The sequence below is a fragment of the Rhyacophila brunnea genome, unplaced genomic scaffold (assembly GCF_057557595.1).
Source record: "Rhyacophila brunnea isolate RB1 unplaced genomic scaffold, BYU_Rbru_1.0 scaffold_11, whole genome shotgun sequence".
NCBI lineage: Eukaryota > Metazoa > Arthropoda > Insecta > Trichoptera > Rhyacophilidae > Rhyacophila > Rhyacophila brunnea.
Genome location: NW_028232763.1, coordinates 35658335 through 35676988, shown reverse-complemented (window position 1 = coordinate 35676988; position 18654 = coordinate 35658335).

Below are 18654 nucleotides of genomic sequence, written 5' to 3'. Positions count from 1 at the left end.
AGTATGTACACATATATTGTTTTTCAATTTGTGTGTGAGTCAGGGTATGGACCCAGCGCTCGTAATGGAAAACTTTACGAACCGGAGCGCTCGACATTTTTATATGTTTATCAAATTTTATATGTATTTCATAAAAATAAGTGTGTTTGATTTTCTATTTATATGGATTATCTAGTTCAGACGGTCAAATTATTTTGTCCACGAGACTGAGCGATAGACTTACCGATTTCACGAACAGGAACGGCGCTCCGGTGCGCTCCGGTCCATTTCGAGCCCTGTATGGACCTAATAGGTTGAGCAAGTGGCTGACATCCATTTCTCGTAAAAAACAAAATCTGTTAATACAAACCTCTACTCTGTGGAGGCCCGTATTATGATCCTATTAGGATCGGACATGGTCGAAAGAAAGTATCAATGTATCAAACACCTAGGATACAGTAGATGGCACAGCACGAAAACAACATGACGACGTGGAAGTAATCCCGCCGCATACTGTATTATGTACATATGAATTCGTGCTTTCATCACTACGAATTTCATAGATTAAAAAGTTATTTCTTCTGTCTATGATTATGATATAACCAAAATTAAGATATTAAGTATATTTAAAATGTAATGTGGTGAATGAGCATTGATTTTTTGCTTCATCTGAGTTGACTGAACATAATATTTTATTTTTTTAATAACATAGAAAAGTGGAAATTATAAATCATAATATATGTCATGTATTTTTTAAATGGGAATTACAGATACAAGATAACAAAATGATACAGTTGTTTTTACCACTGTACCTCATAGAATAATATTTTCATTGTAATATAATATATCGTAATATTATAATTAACGCGTCCGTGCTACATGTGCTCCTGTATGGCTGTGAACATGGCCCCCACATAGGGGGGGGGGCTAACAGGGCTCTAGCCTGGGGGCCCGGACTCAGGGAGGGGCGTGGCGTGGCGACTCGACCAGATAAGTGAGATAAATACACATCACAAATTTGCTCTTATAGTAAAAAAAGTCTATTTTCTTTCAATAACGTAATTATTTAAAATTATGTGCTTGTACGATACAATTTTTAATTGTGTATCGATACTCGACAACTCCACAATTCAAATGGATGTATTAAAAGATACAAAAAAACACTAAATATACACATTATTTTTATTGCTTACCTACACCATTTGGAAAACGGCTACTGTAGAGCATCACAGTGCCTTTATCCTTAGCGATAGGTAGAGGGGCCCGCCAAAGATCCTAGCCTGGGGGCCTGCTTCAGGATGTGGGGGCCATGGCTGTGAGACATGGCATCTTACTAAACTTCAAGTCTCGGCTTTTGAGCTTTGGGGATCGAGGTCTCCGCCGAATCTTAGGGGTACATTGGTACGACCGCGTTACAAACACCCGAGTTCGTGAGCAGACACAACAGCCTTCGGTGATTGAAGTTATCACGAAGAGACGCTTTATGTGGCAGGGACACGTATTCCGGATGCCGCCAAAGAGTGCGACACTTCTTACCCTTGTGGCACAGCCTCAGGGGCTCCATCGCCGTGTCCGGCACTCCCTCACCCTGCAGCGGTGCTACAAGAGCGACCTACGTGCTGCAGGTCTGACATGGCGGGAGGCGCAAGAGTTGGCGATGGACCGAGGGAAGTGCCAACCTATGCCCCAATGTTGAGACGTGACGGGGTGGAAGAAGAAGAATATAATATATCAACAAAATGCCAACAAACAATAAATTTATTTCATGTGCATCGAGTTAGTTACCATTTAGATAGGAATGAAAAAACACGGAATACCAAACCAGATAGGTGTGTAGGTACCTATCGCATAATTATATATATATATATATATATATACCTACAATATAATATATATACCTATTCAGCTATGCTTAAATTAAAACAATATATGTTTTGCCAACGAGTAAAGTTTGTTTGAAATTGTTACAGACTTAAATGATATAACTTTATAAAAAACGAAAGAAAATGATAATACCTATATGTATCTGATATCCATTTAAGCCTTAAATTAAGCAGTGATATAAATAAATGACGAACACTTGACTCCAATAAATCCTTCATTAAGCATTGTCAGATTACATCGCATGGATGCCTTTAACCACACGCAGCGCCCACTTGTTACTAGTAATGCACAACCGTTGGCACCACAATCGCGAGTAGGGAATCCAATCCCGAGCCAAAATTCTGATCCCGCGATTTCGGGATTACAATTTGACAATCCCGGGATTAGCATTTTTTCCATTGTTAATATAAAAATTTTATATTTACAAATAACATTGATAAAATCGGTCAAAAACAAATCTAGTATAATTTATACTATTTAAGACATTAATTGTTAATATTGTATACGTTCAATCTTGGAAATACATAAGCTTAATGGTGTACATAATATTGTAATATAAATAATAATGTGAATTTAATATGAGATTGCTGTTTCTGATAGTAAAGACTTAATGAATGGGTTAGCGAGATTTAAAATAGTAAAGCAAATCATGGTGTACTTATAGCCTTTCCGCTTCATAAATCTGATTAGTCAGCCAAATATGAAACTGCCATAAAACGTATGAGATCATGGTGGAATTATTTTGTTAATAGTGTGAAGCATTGTTTTTTTCCAATCTTTCTCATTTTAACAACGTTTTTATTAGGTCGTATACTTATTTGTCCAGTACAAATCTTGTAATCGATTTTTAACTAACTTCCCGACTAGCTAGACATTTGAAACTTTTAGAATATATCAGAACACGATGCCAATGCATTTTTTTTTAAATACTTTTAGCCATCTTTAAGTAGAATTGAAATCATTTTCAGCCAATTCTGTTTTGTATGAAAAGTTATTTCGGAAGAAATCCGTAATCCAATCCACTATTATTGGTTGCTAGGGGTCTGGGGTCCTAGCAACTAAATTATTAATATATACGTGCGTTACTATGGAAATCAATATGAATGTCAAAATGACAATTCAGTATTATTTCTATCAAGTACAAATTTTTTAGATCCCAGATTGCTTGATATATTGATTCGCCCTTTCTCGTTTGAAATTGAATTTTAAAACAATCTCAAATCAAATATATTATGAACTATCAGTGTTATTTAAAAATAATAAACATTTCTGTTATTCATCAGCTGTCAAAGTCAGACTAGTCCTTCACACAAAAACCGGTGGTAATATCGATTTCCAAAAAATATGTAGCATTGATCTATGCATTACATTTGTAGAATGTGTGTTAATGCTAGTGTATTATTTATCATGTATCTCATCTATCCAAATCAAACCATTCCTTGTTTGAACACGACAGACGCGTCAGTATGAGCACTCTATAGAACAATGACAGGTCATCTATAGACAACAACAGGAGGGGCGGAAAAAGTTGGACCACTAGTTGTGAATGTATCGGCTTTCTATTTGAGTCGGCAATGGGTAGATCCATCTTTGATGTATAATTGTATGTAATAGTAAGTACACCATACTATTACTGAGGTGACAAAATATGAAAGGTTCGGTGTTACTGATTTGGACATACCACAATATTTATTATTATTCCAGGACAATGCATTTCGATGGAAGATGACATTTATTGTAGCCGCATGTATGCCACAGTGAAGCGAATTGCACAACAAAATTATAAAAGAATAACATGAAATTGACAAAATCACGGTGGCGGTGGTGTCGAGTGGCGGACGCTTTGATTGATGTGGTTCACTGACCAGTGACCACGTCAATCTCTCTCACGCGAACGAGGAATCAAATGGAAAATGAGAAATTTAATGCAAACAATCGACGATATTTCACTCCCAACGGATTCATTGGTCCGCTGCCAATTGGCTTCACACACAAAAATAGCACAAACAGTTTTTGGTCACAACAAAACATGCAGCTAACAGCATCAGTTTATTAAAAATTGTAAGTTAATTTTCCTTACCAAAATGATATTAATTAATACGGTAGACTTTTGAAATATTGTTGTAAGTACCTATTCAATCTGTGTTTGGATTAAGATAGAGGACATTGAAGTTAATGGCCCTACCAAACTACATCCGGTCTTAATCGGGCATATCACGGGACCCTACGTTACATGTGAAGCATCTTTTTTTATAACTTCAGATCAAGAACAGCCATTCTCGTAGAAAGCTATTCAGAAACCTCAGTCAGAAGGCGATAAAGATCTACATCGGTTTGTAGAGCCAATAATGGTAGTACGATAAATATTAATATGAATACATGGTACTCGATGACATTATTTTGATGGTACTTATATAATATAAAGTAGGTACCTGAACATGGTGTCGGTGGAACGTTTCTGTTGAGCGGATCAAATGAAATTACAACACTATGGTATGTTCATGGCCCTCACAAAGGGGGGGGGCTGACAGGGTTCTAGCCTGGGGGCCCGGGCTCAGGAAGGGCCCGGCGTGACGAGTCGACCAGATAAGTGAGATAAACACAGATCACAAATTTGCTCTAATAGTAAAAAAAATATGGCGCTATGTTGCTTCAATAGTGTTAATAATTTAAAAAAATTGATTTTACGATGCAATTTTTAACTGTGTGCCGATACTCGACAACTCAATAATTCAAATGGATGTAGGTACATATTAAAACTACAAAAAATCGCTAAAAATACACTTTAATTTTACCGCGTACGCCATTTGGAAAACGCTACTGTAGTGCGTCACACTACCTTTACCATTAGCGATAGGTAGGGGGGCCCGCCAAACATCCTAGCCTGGGGGCCCGCTTCAAGATTTTCAATTTAATTTTCAATTTAATTTCAATTTTCAATTTATTTTTTTACATATTGTGGACATTACAAATTATAAGTTTAAGACGTTCACAACATGACATTTAGAAACAAAGAAATATTATTATAACAGTTTTATGTACATAACACAATGTGTAAATACAAAAAATATTAAGTATATAGGTACAAGGAAGTACACCGAATGAGTTAAGCAGACCCTATTTTAAGAAATTAAAAAACAACGTCCACCTAAATTGTGAGGTACATGGGTATGTTATAGTGTATTGATTGTCCGATCTCCGATCCGCATCGCAGGCAACTTTATTTACTATTGGAGCAAATCTGTGGTGTATGCTTATCTCATTTAACTGGTCGACCACGCCGGGCATCCCCTGGCCGGGCCCCCAGGCTGGGGCCATGTCATCCCCTCCCTTTGTGGAGGACATGCCTACTGTACTCACTTACTAAATTAACTCAATACGATAATTATGAAAGGCGGCTCTCGTGGTGCAGTGCGTAAGGCGCCTGCCTGCCACCCGAGAGTTCCTGGGTTCGATTCCCGGACACACAATATTTATGTGTTTGTCTCAAAGCCTGGGTGTTTGTGATTGTCCAAAATTACTAACAACCACCTTGTACGAAAAAGCAAGGACATGGTTATTAATAATTCTATAAGTATAAAAAAAAATACGATAATGATAAAAATAATATGATGTGTCACTAATCAAAGGACAGGTTTCTTTGGGCGGCGATACTGATTAAATATGAAAATATAATTAAGTAGGTAGGTGTGTAATTCATATTATGCTTGTGTGAGATTATATTTTTATTTAGATAAAAAAATACAACGTGACAGTTGCTATTATTAAAGAAAATATTCATCACAAAATCATTCTGCATTCAAAATCACAAGACATGTAATTTTTTGTTCAGCGCAAATCTGTTTTTGGTTCGTAAATTGCGATGCAAATTTATACAAAACGCCGGTAGTGGTTTGCAATTATCTTTTGGCGCTGTTCTGAAATCTAAAATGTTGTGTCCGAAACCAATAATATCATCCAGTTCGATGGAAATAATAATCGCGGGGTTACTGCCAAAAGTTGGTAAGTACTTAAGTCTCGAAATCATGTTATGGAGTAATTACAATGTAAAAGTTTACGAACCGGAGCGCTCGAAAATTTTCTGAGGATATTAACAAGGTTATCAAATTTTATGTGTATTTTATAAACATAAGTGTGCTAGATTTTTTGGTATATCTTTCTATTGTATATCTAGCTTAGATGCTCAAATTATTTTGTCCGTGAGACGGAGCGATAACTTTACAGATTTCACGAACCGGAACGGCGCTCCGGTGCGTTCCGGTCCATTTCGACCCCTGACATGCCCCCCAAAATCAGACATAATCTTTGTGCTTTATGTGCATGTTCTATGTCTCGGGGGATAACAAAGTATATTATAATCATAAGATCAAATCCGTTTATGTTTATACCATACATTTACACTTACAAACTTAGTGATAATATATTTTCATGAACAGAAATCATAAGATTAGTATGGCACACGGTTTTAAACCGGATACGTTTTCAGTCTATGAATAGCCTCTCAAGCGCAACCCACATTGAGGTGCATGTCATGGTGCTTGTCGCCTACTGTCACGCTGTCGCGGCGAAAAATTAGTCTATGGTTTCGTCATTTTGCAGAATATTTTGAACGTGCACCATCTCCGTAAATTCACTGAAGAATGTCGCTGATGAAGAGTGCCTACTATAATGTATTAGCAATTTGAATTATTATTAATTTATCATCCTAATTTCAATTAATTTTAACAGTTTCTACGTGTGACTATAGATAATGGACAACATTCTCATAGAAAATACATAGTGCCAACCGCTAAAAAGAAAAAATCGTGATTTTGACATGACATTCGAAAAGTGTAGGCATATGGAATATGATAAAAACGCTCAAAACATCATTCAGGTGTCGATGCAGTGCAGTTCAACGTGAGGTGACCTCATTGTTGTTTTAGTGATTGCGGCAGATTTTGCCGACAATGTTCGTTTAAATGTTCTACGGGCTACGTTAAACGGGCTACGGGTTAAGACCATCAGTCTAATAACATTTTAAACACCAAAAACCACCGATTGTTCGGTTATCAGTCGAACGCACTACCTTTACGCCACAGTATGATACTGCAATCGTGACGATTATATACAGTATAATAATATAGTTTAGAATTGTTCCGTTGCCTAGGCAGCGAATTTATTATTGTCAGCCATTTGCAATTCCTTACGTAAACAAACGATTAAACGTCTGAGTGATAGTTGGTACTTTAAAAATAAAAACAACGAGAAACCACTATATAATTTAGTAATATAAGTTAAAGTGTATAGAAATAAGCCAACGGCGTTCCAATAAGCGGTCCTTTTTCTTGAGAGTGTAATTTAACAAGATAATTAAGAGCTAGTCAAAGAATCTAGTTTATCACAAGTTTTGTTTTTGTTTTGTTACGCCAAAGAAGTATAACTTCTAACGCGCGTACATAAGTACACACACCGATTTTTTTAATACTACATACTTATTATATTAATACAAGTGAATATCATTTGATCTAATTTTATGCGATTTAATCAGGCATGAGACGTAGCGGTGTAGTAAAAAGTGCAGTTATAAAACGTATACTCTAGGCGTGCTCAACCTCCCTCATGTAGGTACCAAATAATAATATCAGGGAAAGATTCCCTGAGTGGCTGGATACGGCATAAGTAAAGATCTACCATCGTAAGTTGGCAGCCGGTCGAATTTGAAACTAAAATTGTCTATCGAGGATAAATTTGTTACAAATGCCATTTAATTTTACAACATGTTTCTCGAATTATGGATTGCATAATATTTGTACAGAAATCTACTACCAATAAAAAATTATAAATTACCATATATCACATTTTTAATATTTATATGATAATAATATAATCTATCATCCGGTTCGGTCGAACCGTTTCATAAATTGTTTCAATGGTGTGACACCACGTACGGTAGGATGTAAACATGCATGAGAGGTGGGCGCTTCGTCAACCATGAACCATATCGGCGGCCATTTTATGCAAAATGTTTAACTTATCCGCCATTGTTTTTACAGTCCAAACAGACACGATGCATTCAATGGCCGGCAATTTGACACCGCATTTCATTCACGTCGTAAATAATCGTATTGAAAAATGAAGCGTGTCTAATTATACTTGTTTTTTCAGGTTTTTAAGCATCTTCGACCTAAATACTGGTCATTTGCATTATTTCGCAGTAATTTGTTTTCAATTGTACGCTTTTTGTAAACACGTATTTTTGACCTTCGATTTTTAAATCATTGTGACAAATAAAAATGAAAAGAATTTGGCATTTCGGGTGAGATTAAAAATGGTGTGAATGATGAAAACGGAAGAGTCATTGATTGGGCAAAATATCTCAATGGTTTCAAAACGAAGTTTTTGTTAATTATAGATACCCAGCGCTCGAAATGGAAAATTTTACGAACCGGAGCGCTTGGTAATTTAACGAAAATATTAACACTGCTACTTTTCTAATTCTATACATATATGTATTTAAAAAAAAGACATTGTTAGATTTTTTTAATAATATGATAACTTGCACAGACGGTCAAATTAATATGTGCACGAGACGGAGCGATAATTTTGGGGATTGTATGAACCGGAACGGCGCTCCGGTGCGTTCCGGTCCATTGCGAGCCCTGTAGCTACCTATAAACATTCACAAGTCTCACAATGTTTAGATTTTTGGCTTTAGATGCATATGCTCAGGATACCAAAATGATAAAACATACATGGCTAGGTAGCTACTTCGTAAACACCTCAGAAACATGGTGTCCGTTCATCGGATTCTGGCCAATGTGCTACGTTGAAATTAACTCTTAAGTGTATTATTTTAGTTTAATTAAATTAAGTCATGCAACTGAAGCGCTAAGAATGTTACATTCTTAAATCTTGCGAATTATTCGCTGAAGAAAATGTTAAGGCTTATATACCTCAGCTGAGGCATGGTCTAAAAAGATCGTGATTAGGCGATGCGCGGAATGCGGGTCGCGGGTGCAAATGACGGAAGCCGAACGAAATATAGTTTGTCATAAAAGTTCAACATGCGTCCTTTTTACGTTATGTTTATTATTATATTCGTAATAATAATAATATATTCATTGACATTTTTTTCTTTTTTAAGTACATACTATTTTAGTCATCTTTACACGATTTAAGAATATTTTTATCCGACGCCATGACAAAACGAATCGAGGTGCAGACACCTTGACTATCGCTTTCCGAATGACAACGCGGCCGTAATTTCGTTCTACATATTACAGTTTAAAATAATTTGCCGTTTCACTTATGTACGCTCTTAAGTAATGAAAATGATAAAGGACAGTTCTCTGTATTTTTGTTTTCCTGTTTAGTTTTGTTACCTACCATTCCATTTTCTAACCATTCGACGTTATGATGTTTGACTTTCTTCAAAGTTTTAAAAAATACTATTATTTTAGTCCATTGATTTATTAAAAAAAAAAAAAAATGATTAGGTAATGTAAATTAAGTTATCTATTTACTCACACATTATAAATTATTATTATAGCTATTTAAAAAATGCATTTATCACGATCACTAAGTTCCAGTTGGAATGAGCTTAGCTTGGGGGCGGCAGTTACTCGAAGGGCATCAAATCGAGGAGAATCATTTGGTATATATAGAAACAGCTCCCTAAGCAGTACTTACTTAATAACGAAGATATCTTTCCTTTAAAAAATCAGCTCACTGGTTGGAAACAAAATGTATTAATAAACATAAAAGGTTTAATAGGACAGTATTTTTTGACGGGTTCGCGATGTCTAGTTTACTTCCGTTGCCCTTCGGCGTATTTGGTGACCAGAAACGACACGAGCACGGATGATAAAGAAATGGGGCGGCATTATGGCCCTGTCAGCAAATAAGATATTCTAATACGTACGACCTATACGATAAGTTATTTTAAATTTAGATTTACGCCTGCTTTTAGTTAATACGATGTTTGCAAAATATGTAAGTATGTAGTTTATATATTATTCAAAATAAATAATAAGTAATAAATAAGTAAGTACTTACCTAAATAATATTATAATATTGGCGGTACAAGCCATAGAAGATGTTTTGTTTTATCTAGAATAATTATTGAATAGCTACAAATTGCTTTGGTACCTGCAGAATGTTCTGTAAATTTACAATATTACGTAAATCTCAGCCGCAAGAATGTTGTATGACGAATACGTCTTTAGAAGAATCGTTGACATCCTGAAGGCTGTTTTTCTTAAAAATCACACAATATATAAGTAGAGTTTTTGTATGAAATTCTTTTTATGTGATGAATCGATTTTACGATTCTTTATAATGTGCGTTGTGGAAAATTCTATAAAATAACGATATTGGCGTGTCGACTGTCGACCTTGTCTGATTCACTGAATTCAATTTTAAAATATGAAAAAAAAACAAAGAATAAATTATCAATCATCAGATCGGCTACTGTGACAAATAATAATTAAAATAAACACTTGATGCTGGGTTTTTTGGTAAACTGACAATATTTAAAAATAGATTTATATATGAGCAAGTATGTACATAATATTATTAGACAGGTTTTTGTTATTTGGCAATAAGCATTATTTTTATTTTCTTTCCTAATTTAATTCCTAAATAGAAGAGAGTTGGAGCGGAGCTCGGAGCAGGAGCACGGAGTACTGGAGCAATGGGAATTTACCCGGAGCACCTAAAATATGTAGTGCTCCACTGCTCCGAATGTTTTTTTTTATTATTAAATTTTCGTCCTAAAATCCAATGAAAATAGTATATTTTGACACATTTTGAACACTGGCATACAAATATGGCAACACTGCCGACTTATAAATAACCTCACTTTTTTGACAAAAGAGGTAAATAATGAGAGACGATTTGCTGTCGGTTTTGTTTAATAAAATTAATAATGAAAATGACGATTATTTTAAAACTACTTATTTTTTTAACATTTGTATACATATAATGCCTACTTATTAAAACTATTTACCCGGAGCGGAGCAGACCCTGGAGCGGAGCCGGACCAAGTATTAGGTCCCGGAGCGGAGTGGAGCGGAGCAACTCAAAAAAGGGTCCGCTCCACCGCTCTGCTAAATAGATAGGGAACCCTATTATATTTATTATGTTGTTATTATTTGTTACACCCACGATGGCCGCGCGGCTTAAGCGTCGGACTATAGCGACGTGGGTCCCAGGTCCGAATCCTGGGTCTGGCAAGTACAGATATTGTTTTTCAATTTGTGTATGAGTCAGAGTATGGACATACTAGGTTGAGCAAGTGGCTGACACCCATTTCTCGTGAAAACAAAATCTATTAATACAAACCTCCACGCTATGGAGGCCCATATGATCTTATTAGGATCGGACATGGTCAAAAAAACAAATGTATTGAGTAGGTATTTAAAGGTTACCCATCCCATTATATTGTCATTTATTTATTGCGATATAAATATTGAAGGTCGGTACCTACCAATAGTCTCACTCGATCACTTCAGTCAGACTCAATCGATGCACGACAATTGCACGGATTTTGAGTCTTCTCCCCGGAACGTTAGCCATGACCAATATTTTTTTTAAAGATTATGCATCTGGTACACGGTGACGAACCAGTCTAAATATCATATAAATTGCATATCTTCTCCCGCCATAGCCGCTCTTTGATAAAACATCCAAAATTGAATAAAACATCGTCGATATGTAAAGAGATTAGACGGTGTCTCTTCTCGTCTCTTGTCGTTATGCTATAAACTGTATGGCTATTTTGCACACTTCTATACCATGACCAGGGAATAGAAATTATCTATTCTGTGACCATGACCGATTGTTAAGCAGTTTTTTTTTATATATGGGTGGTTCACAATAATTATTATTTTAATAATAATAATTATTAAGTCCAATTTTCATAAAATTCTATTTTTTTTATTTCAGTGGCTAGATAAAACAGATTTCTATATTGTGTCTTAAGGGGGGACGTGCTCAGCGTAGGTCAAAATGGAGCTTTTATTGCATTTTAAAAGCATGATCCTGGACATTCCTTAAACGTTGTAGATAATCTATTTACTTCTCTATATATATAAAAATCTCGTGTCACGATGTTTGTGGTCGAACTCCTCCGAAATGGCTCGACCGATTTTTATGATTTTTTTTATGTATATTTGTTAGGTATGAGAATAGGTCAACAAGTATATTTCATACCGCTAGGTGATTAGGGTATCTCTATCCAGAAAAATTTTCTTTTATTTTTTTGACAATTTTTTTTTGTATTTTTTTTATTATTTGACATAAAAAAATACCTATAACCTCAAATTTTCAAATTCCTACCCCCATCCTCCCATTTTTTAATCGCGATTTTATTATTTTTGTATGAACAAATTTAACCGTCGTTCGTATTTCAAACAGAACGAAATTATTTATGTGGTTGAATGACAGATGGCACTACGTCCGAGAAGAATTCAAGAGAAGCGTCGCGTCATTTTGACATTTCATTCGGCAAATCACAACGCAGTGCGTGCAAAATTTTGTACGATTTATTTTAATTTATTTATTTTTATGTGCATGTATTACAGTGCACAATGCCAGCAAGATGCAAGGGGGGCCATTTGGGCCGTCGAACGAATAAAGCAACAAACATGCGAAATAGTAGAGTAGAGAGAACAGACGAACAAATCCAACAAGATAACAAAAACGTGCGTGTAAGCATGTCGCAATTGCGTGCATCTCAATCACAAGAGGCACGAGCTGAACGAAATCAACAACGACAATTGGAACGGAGCCAAGCGCGCCGGTTCGTAGTTAACACACGCAGAGCAAATGACCGACAACGCCAACAAGTACATCGAACATTTACATCCGCTTCGTTCCTTCGTCTCGCATTCGAGTACGAGCCAGATATTGAATATTCCGCTCATCCGAAAGTGCTGATTGGTGCTATGGACAAAGAATGTCCCCATTGTCATGCGCTCAAATTCAAACATGAGTCAGCCGGGATGTGTTGCGCATCAGGAAAAGTGCAACTACCAGAAATTGAGATACCACCAGAACCATTGAACAGCTTGCTCATTGGCACGGTTCCAGATTCAAACCTGTTCCTGAAGTCCATTCGCACATTCAATGCATGCTTCCAAATGACTTCGTCCGGAGCAACAGAAATAGTTCACAATACTGCGGCAAATGGTCAACAATTCCGTTCTACGTTCAAAATCAAAGGTCAAGTATACCACAAAGTAGGCTCATTGCTGCTAATGCCAAACGAACCACATACATTTTTACAAAGCTACAATAGCCTCAATTCGCCTAATGCCAGGTGCATCGTCGGCGAACTGGACGCCCTGTTGAATGAGCACAATGAATTATTGAAATTCTTCAAAGCACACATGCACGAATTGCAAAGTGACAATCACGCTATTGTCATCAATACTGATAAAACACCAGCTGGAGAGCACGTGCGTCGATTCTGGTGCCTGTTGTTGACGACATTGCTGGAATCATGGTTGGCGACCGCACATCGACGCGAGAAATCGTGATTCGAAGAAGAAACAATAATCTGGAGTTCATCGCTGACACACACCGTTCATACGACGCTCTCCAATATCCGATAATTTTCTGGAAGGGACAAGACGGATATTGCACAAACATTAAACAACCAGATCCTGTCACAGGTAATTCATTCATTATGAACATCATTACTCATTTTGAATTGAGAAAATGAATGGTTGATGTTTTTTTGTTTTTATCGGCGGTCATCGTCTACAGTGCTCTATTCCTCTTTCTGTCATAGATCCCATCCCCACACACTTACGATACATTCGTTACTTTTTATTTAACAACCAAAATATTCACTAGAAATAATTTATATGGCAGAACAACGTTTGCCTGGTCAGCTAGTATATTATATAATTTTGATTTGATACTATTTATATAATTATACTAATGGTTTTATAAATGCGTTTAAAAAGTAATAAAAGTAAAAAATCTTAACACCACTGCACATGTAAATGTATGTACTGAAATATGACTATATTCTAAAACATTAGAGCGAGAGGTTTAAAATAATACTATTTTATGTAATAAAAATACTTTATACAGTCATCAAATGTTTAAAATAAATATAAACGATAATAAGGCTTCAAAATTATATGAATAGATTATCTACAACGTTTAAGGAATGTCCAGGATCATGCTTTGAAAATACAATAAAAGCTCCATTTTGACCAACGCTGAGCATGTCCGCCCTTAATATCACAATCGCAGCTGTACAATTTTCCGCATTAATGGCAATACTATCAAGTATTAATAAGACATCAAATCAGTGGCGTCCCGTGGGGTTAGGCAGATTGAGCGTCGCTTGGGGGCGGCAGTTACCCGAAGGGCGGAAAATCGAGGAGAATCAAATAGCTACCTAAACTTAGTAATAAAGGATATCTTTCCATTAAAAAATCAGCTCACTGGTTGGAAACAAATTGTATTAATTACCATAAAAGGTTTAACAGGACTGTATCTTTTTTGTCGGGTTCGCGATGTCTAGTTAACTTCCGTTGTCCTTGGACGTCGCGTCCTTGGTAATCAACAATCACATGCGCAGATTTGCGAATTACATTTGAATTATAGGTAGGTACATTAAAATTTATCAAAATATTATTACCAGTCACCTGCGAGTTTTGGAAGTTGTTACATGTATTTTAAAATGTACCTATCTGAAACCGTGGACTTGCAATATTTGTCTATTGAAGCAGAGATGGCATTTAAATTAGACTTAGTGGTAGGTATATGTCTTGTTGGTAATGTATCCATACAACACATGTCTTATATATTGGTGTCATGAAAGGATGATAAAAATACGGTAAGTATAAAAAATGGGGTGGTATTTTGGTGCTGCCTAGGGGCGGCATTTTGTCTTGGGACATCACTGCATCAAATTGAATGTAAATCATGTCCATTTTGACAGTTCCTTCAACAGTATAAAGAGGGATTTGCTAACATTAATTTACTAATATTAATAAAGCCTGAATATACCTACACTATGTTTCGACTATTTATTTAAAATGATCCATGTACTATCAAAAAATGGTAAGTATACTTATCCAGTGAAAAACATTCCAGAATTTTACAAAATGAGTTTTAACTTTATGTCCAAATATCTCAGGTTCCATTTTGATGGACTTGATCCATAATTATTGTGAACCACCCATATGTCACTCACACCTTCAACCGGTATTGCATAAGGTTAGTTGGCACGGGTTCGGAATAACTACCAAATATTTATAAATACCCAGTGGCAGTAAAGAACTAGGGACTGATAAGAATGGAGGGAGCTAGGGGAGGCCTTCATATAATAGTGGATCGACCCCGGCTGACGATGATGATTAATAAATATACGTACATAAGTATACAAAAATCTTGAATTGTAATATTTATGTTTTTGTCCCATAACATGAGTGTTTTTGATATACCTAATCCCTTCTCTTTTATACCAAGTTGACGGTAGATTATGCTATTGTTATTGTATATTGTAATTCCTAGAATTCAAAGTATATATTCGGTGCCAGAATATAATCTCAAAACACGCCTTATTACATTAATTGTATTTGATATCAGTCAGCCAGTAATGTATAGATTTTAAAATAAAAAAATCGTTTTGTTGCAAGTAAATGAAATCATTCGCTTATATGGCAAGTGGGTATCGGAAACGGACGATAGTTTAGCGATAACGCAGGTAAAATGTAAAGGAATTTAAAACACTTCCGTTAGGTCGCTTTCTAAGTGCCTAGTCATCTACTGATTGGTCTCGGCCTAAATTATCAGATTGTCATTTCAAGGACGTGTCTTGATATTATATAATATATACCTGCAATAATAAGAGGTCTACCTGCATGTGAAACGTGCATGTATAATGATATGTTTTGACTTTGGAGTTCCTATTTTAACACTGATTTTTCTCTTTCAAGAATATGTTACTGCCTTAGATTATAGAAAGTTACTGCGTCGGATTTTCAAAAATACAATAAGTAAATAAGGTGTGGTGTTATTATAATTGTCCTAAATTACTAAAACGCCTAAAATGTATTCGGTGTAGTTTATTAGCAATATCATAATATTAATATAATAAATATAATATGTCTCGGATATGTATGTATATGATGTTGAGCTGTTGAGTTGAATTGAGTTGATGTTGGGCTTTGTTTTGCGTACTTCCCGGGTCTTTTCGGATGTTACGGTACTAAAAATTCTCTATAACTCCTTAGTTAGAAGCAGACTTGAGAGTGGGTCTGTCGTTTGGGCCCCGCATCAGTTGAAGTACGGCCTTATGGTGGAGAGAGTCCAAAAGAATTTTTTGAGACTCCTTTACTTTCGGCTGTATGGATATTATCCGTGGCTCTATCCGACTGATTTTCTCTTAGGGATGCTTACATACTGTATCTTAAAATTTAGAAGGGATCTTTATTTAGCTACATATTGTTTCAGACTTATACGCGGCGTAAATGTGAACTCTGCCATTATTGGTGGTGTTGGATTGTGTGTCTCTGATAATTACCTTAGGAATCGAGGGCATCCGTTGTTTGTTCTCCCACGGTGTAGAACTAACCTGCCATTAGTAATGCCAATTGGGAGGGCAATAACCATGTTTAATGAAATCGCTTCGGATATTGATATATTCCACTTACGTGAGGTTGAATTTAGGTGGACGTTGTTTTTTTAATTTCTTAAAATAGGGTCTGCTTAACTCATCCGGTGTACTTCCTTGTACCTATATACTTAATATTTTTTGTATTTACACATTGTGTTATGTACATAAAACTGTTATAATAATATTTCTTTGTTTCTAAATGTCATGTTGTGAACGTCTTAAACTTATAATTTGTAATGTCTACAATATGTAAAATAAATAAATTGAAAAATTGAAATTGAAATTGAATTGAAATTGAAATGATTTATTTAATTCTGAATATACACAAGATTTGATTTTCTTTATATTGAACTTAAACTACAGCGTATTTGGGATTCCAGCTCACATCTGACTGACCGGGTAACTAGTCTTAACGACTAGTCGTTCTTTTTGCCGAATGTTTATCGTCGATTTTTGGTTTTTTAATATTGAGGTTCCAAAATATTAATTGAAAATGGACAAAAAAAGTATTAGTGCATTTAACTTATACACAAACCTACTCAACACAACACTGCCTAATTTCTCGTTTATTAGTTTTTTGTCTATTGCACTCGGTGTACCTACAGCGTGGCCCCCACACCCTGAAACGGGCCCTCAGGCTAGGATATTTGGCGGGCTCCCTACCTACCGCTAAGATTAAAGGCAGTGTGAAATACTACATTAACGTTTTCCAAATTGTGTTTTAGTTCAAATTAAGGGTATCTACTTATACAGTGAGTACTTATACATCTACTTTAATAATGGAGCTGTCAAGTATCGACACATAATAATCAGAAAATATATTGCAAAATTATATAATCTAAAATGTTCATGGCCATGAAGTATAATAGCTTACTTACTTTTAAAGCTAATTTATGATGTCAACCCGACACGCCGGGCCCCCAGGCTAGAGCCATCCCCAGCCATAATTTACACCACTCCGGAATTCGGGTGGACACCGAGATTTTTTTTACAGTTCCATTAAGGATTGGTTTCTAAAAAAACCCGACATTTAGTGTTTCGAAATTTTTATGTTAGAAATTAAAATCATTTTTTGCCGTGTTTTTATTTGTCTAAGCCCAAGGTATAGTTTATTGGCTTTCAATCTCAATGTTTAAAATCATTCTGATAATTTTCATGTTTGGAGGGTGCCAGGGCCCCTTGCCCCCCCTGGGTGCGCCGCTGTCCGTATATGCTTCATGCACAGTATTCGTAGTAACTACATTATCTTTGGTTGTAATTCGATATAAGACGACAATATGAGAATCATAATCTGTAAATATTATTTTACTTACCCGTATCACCTGTAAAGTTATATTATCATATTATTGTTGCAACGCGTCCATTCGGCATCGAGTATTCATAGTATGTATATACCTACGTCGAATTACCAGTGCCACCTTTTTCATAAAAAGATACCTACAAATGATAAAATTCATGAACCCGGCATAGGTTAATCCAATGATACTCAACCTTTTTTTTCATCGGGCCAAATACATATATTTGTAAAGTAACGCGGGCCGCATCACTACTGGTGTGACGAAAAAAATCATGAAACCCCCCTTTTTTACAAACCATTTTTGAGATTTAAAAAATTATGCGTGTTTTTTAAATTAATCGTGTGCAATAGCAACACTCTTATACCAGATCTGATGTGGACCATAATGACAATCCTCTTCGGGTGTCACTATCTGTGTGTCAAAGTCGAAACGAATCTCAAGATATACGAAATTCCAGATAATAAATGTGTTTCGGGCCGCACATAAAAGCTTAAAGGGCCGCAGGTTGAGTATCGCCGGGTTAATCCCATATGAAATATTTTGTTACTCACCGTAAATCATTTTAAAAGAAAAAATATCACATGCATAGTTATAATATTATTAACTTCAATTATGCGGGAAACACCTGAGATAACCGGAACCGGAACACTTTGCGTAATGCGGTTTACCTATTAAAATATTGGCGCCAATCCTTCCTGTATTGTGTAATTATATGACAGTCACCGTACGAGCAGTTGCGTTTTGACCCATTCAAACTATTTTCCACCACTATCATAGATTTTTTTTATTTTTCATTTATAAAATGGCAAGATATCGTTGTTATTATCGTTGGTAGCCGTAAGGCATAAAGCCCATTGACGCAGCGAGTGG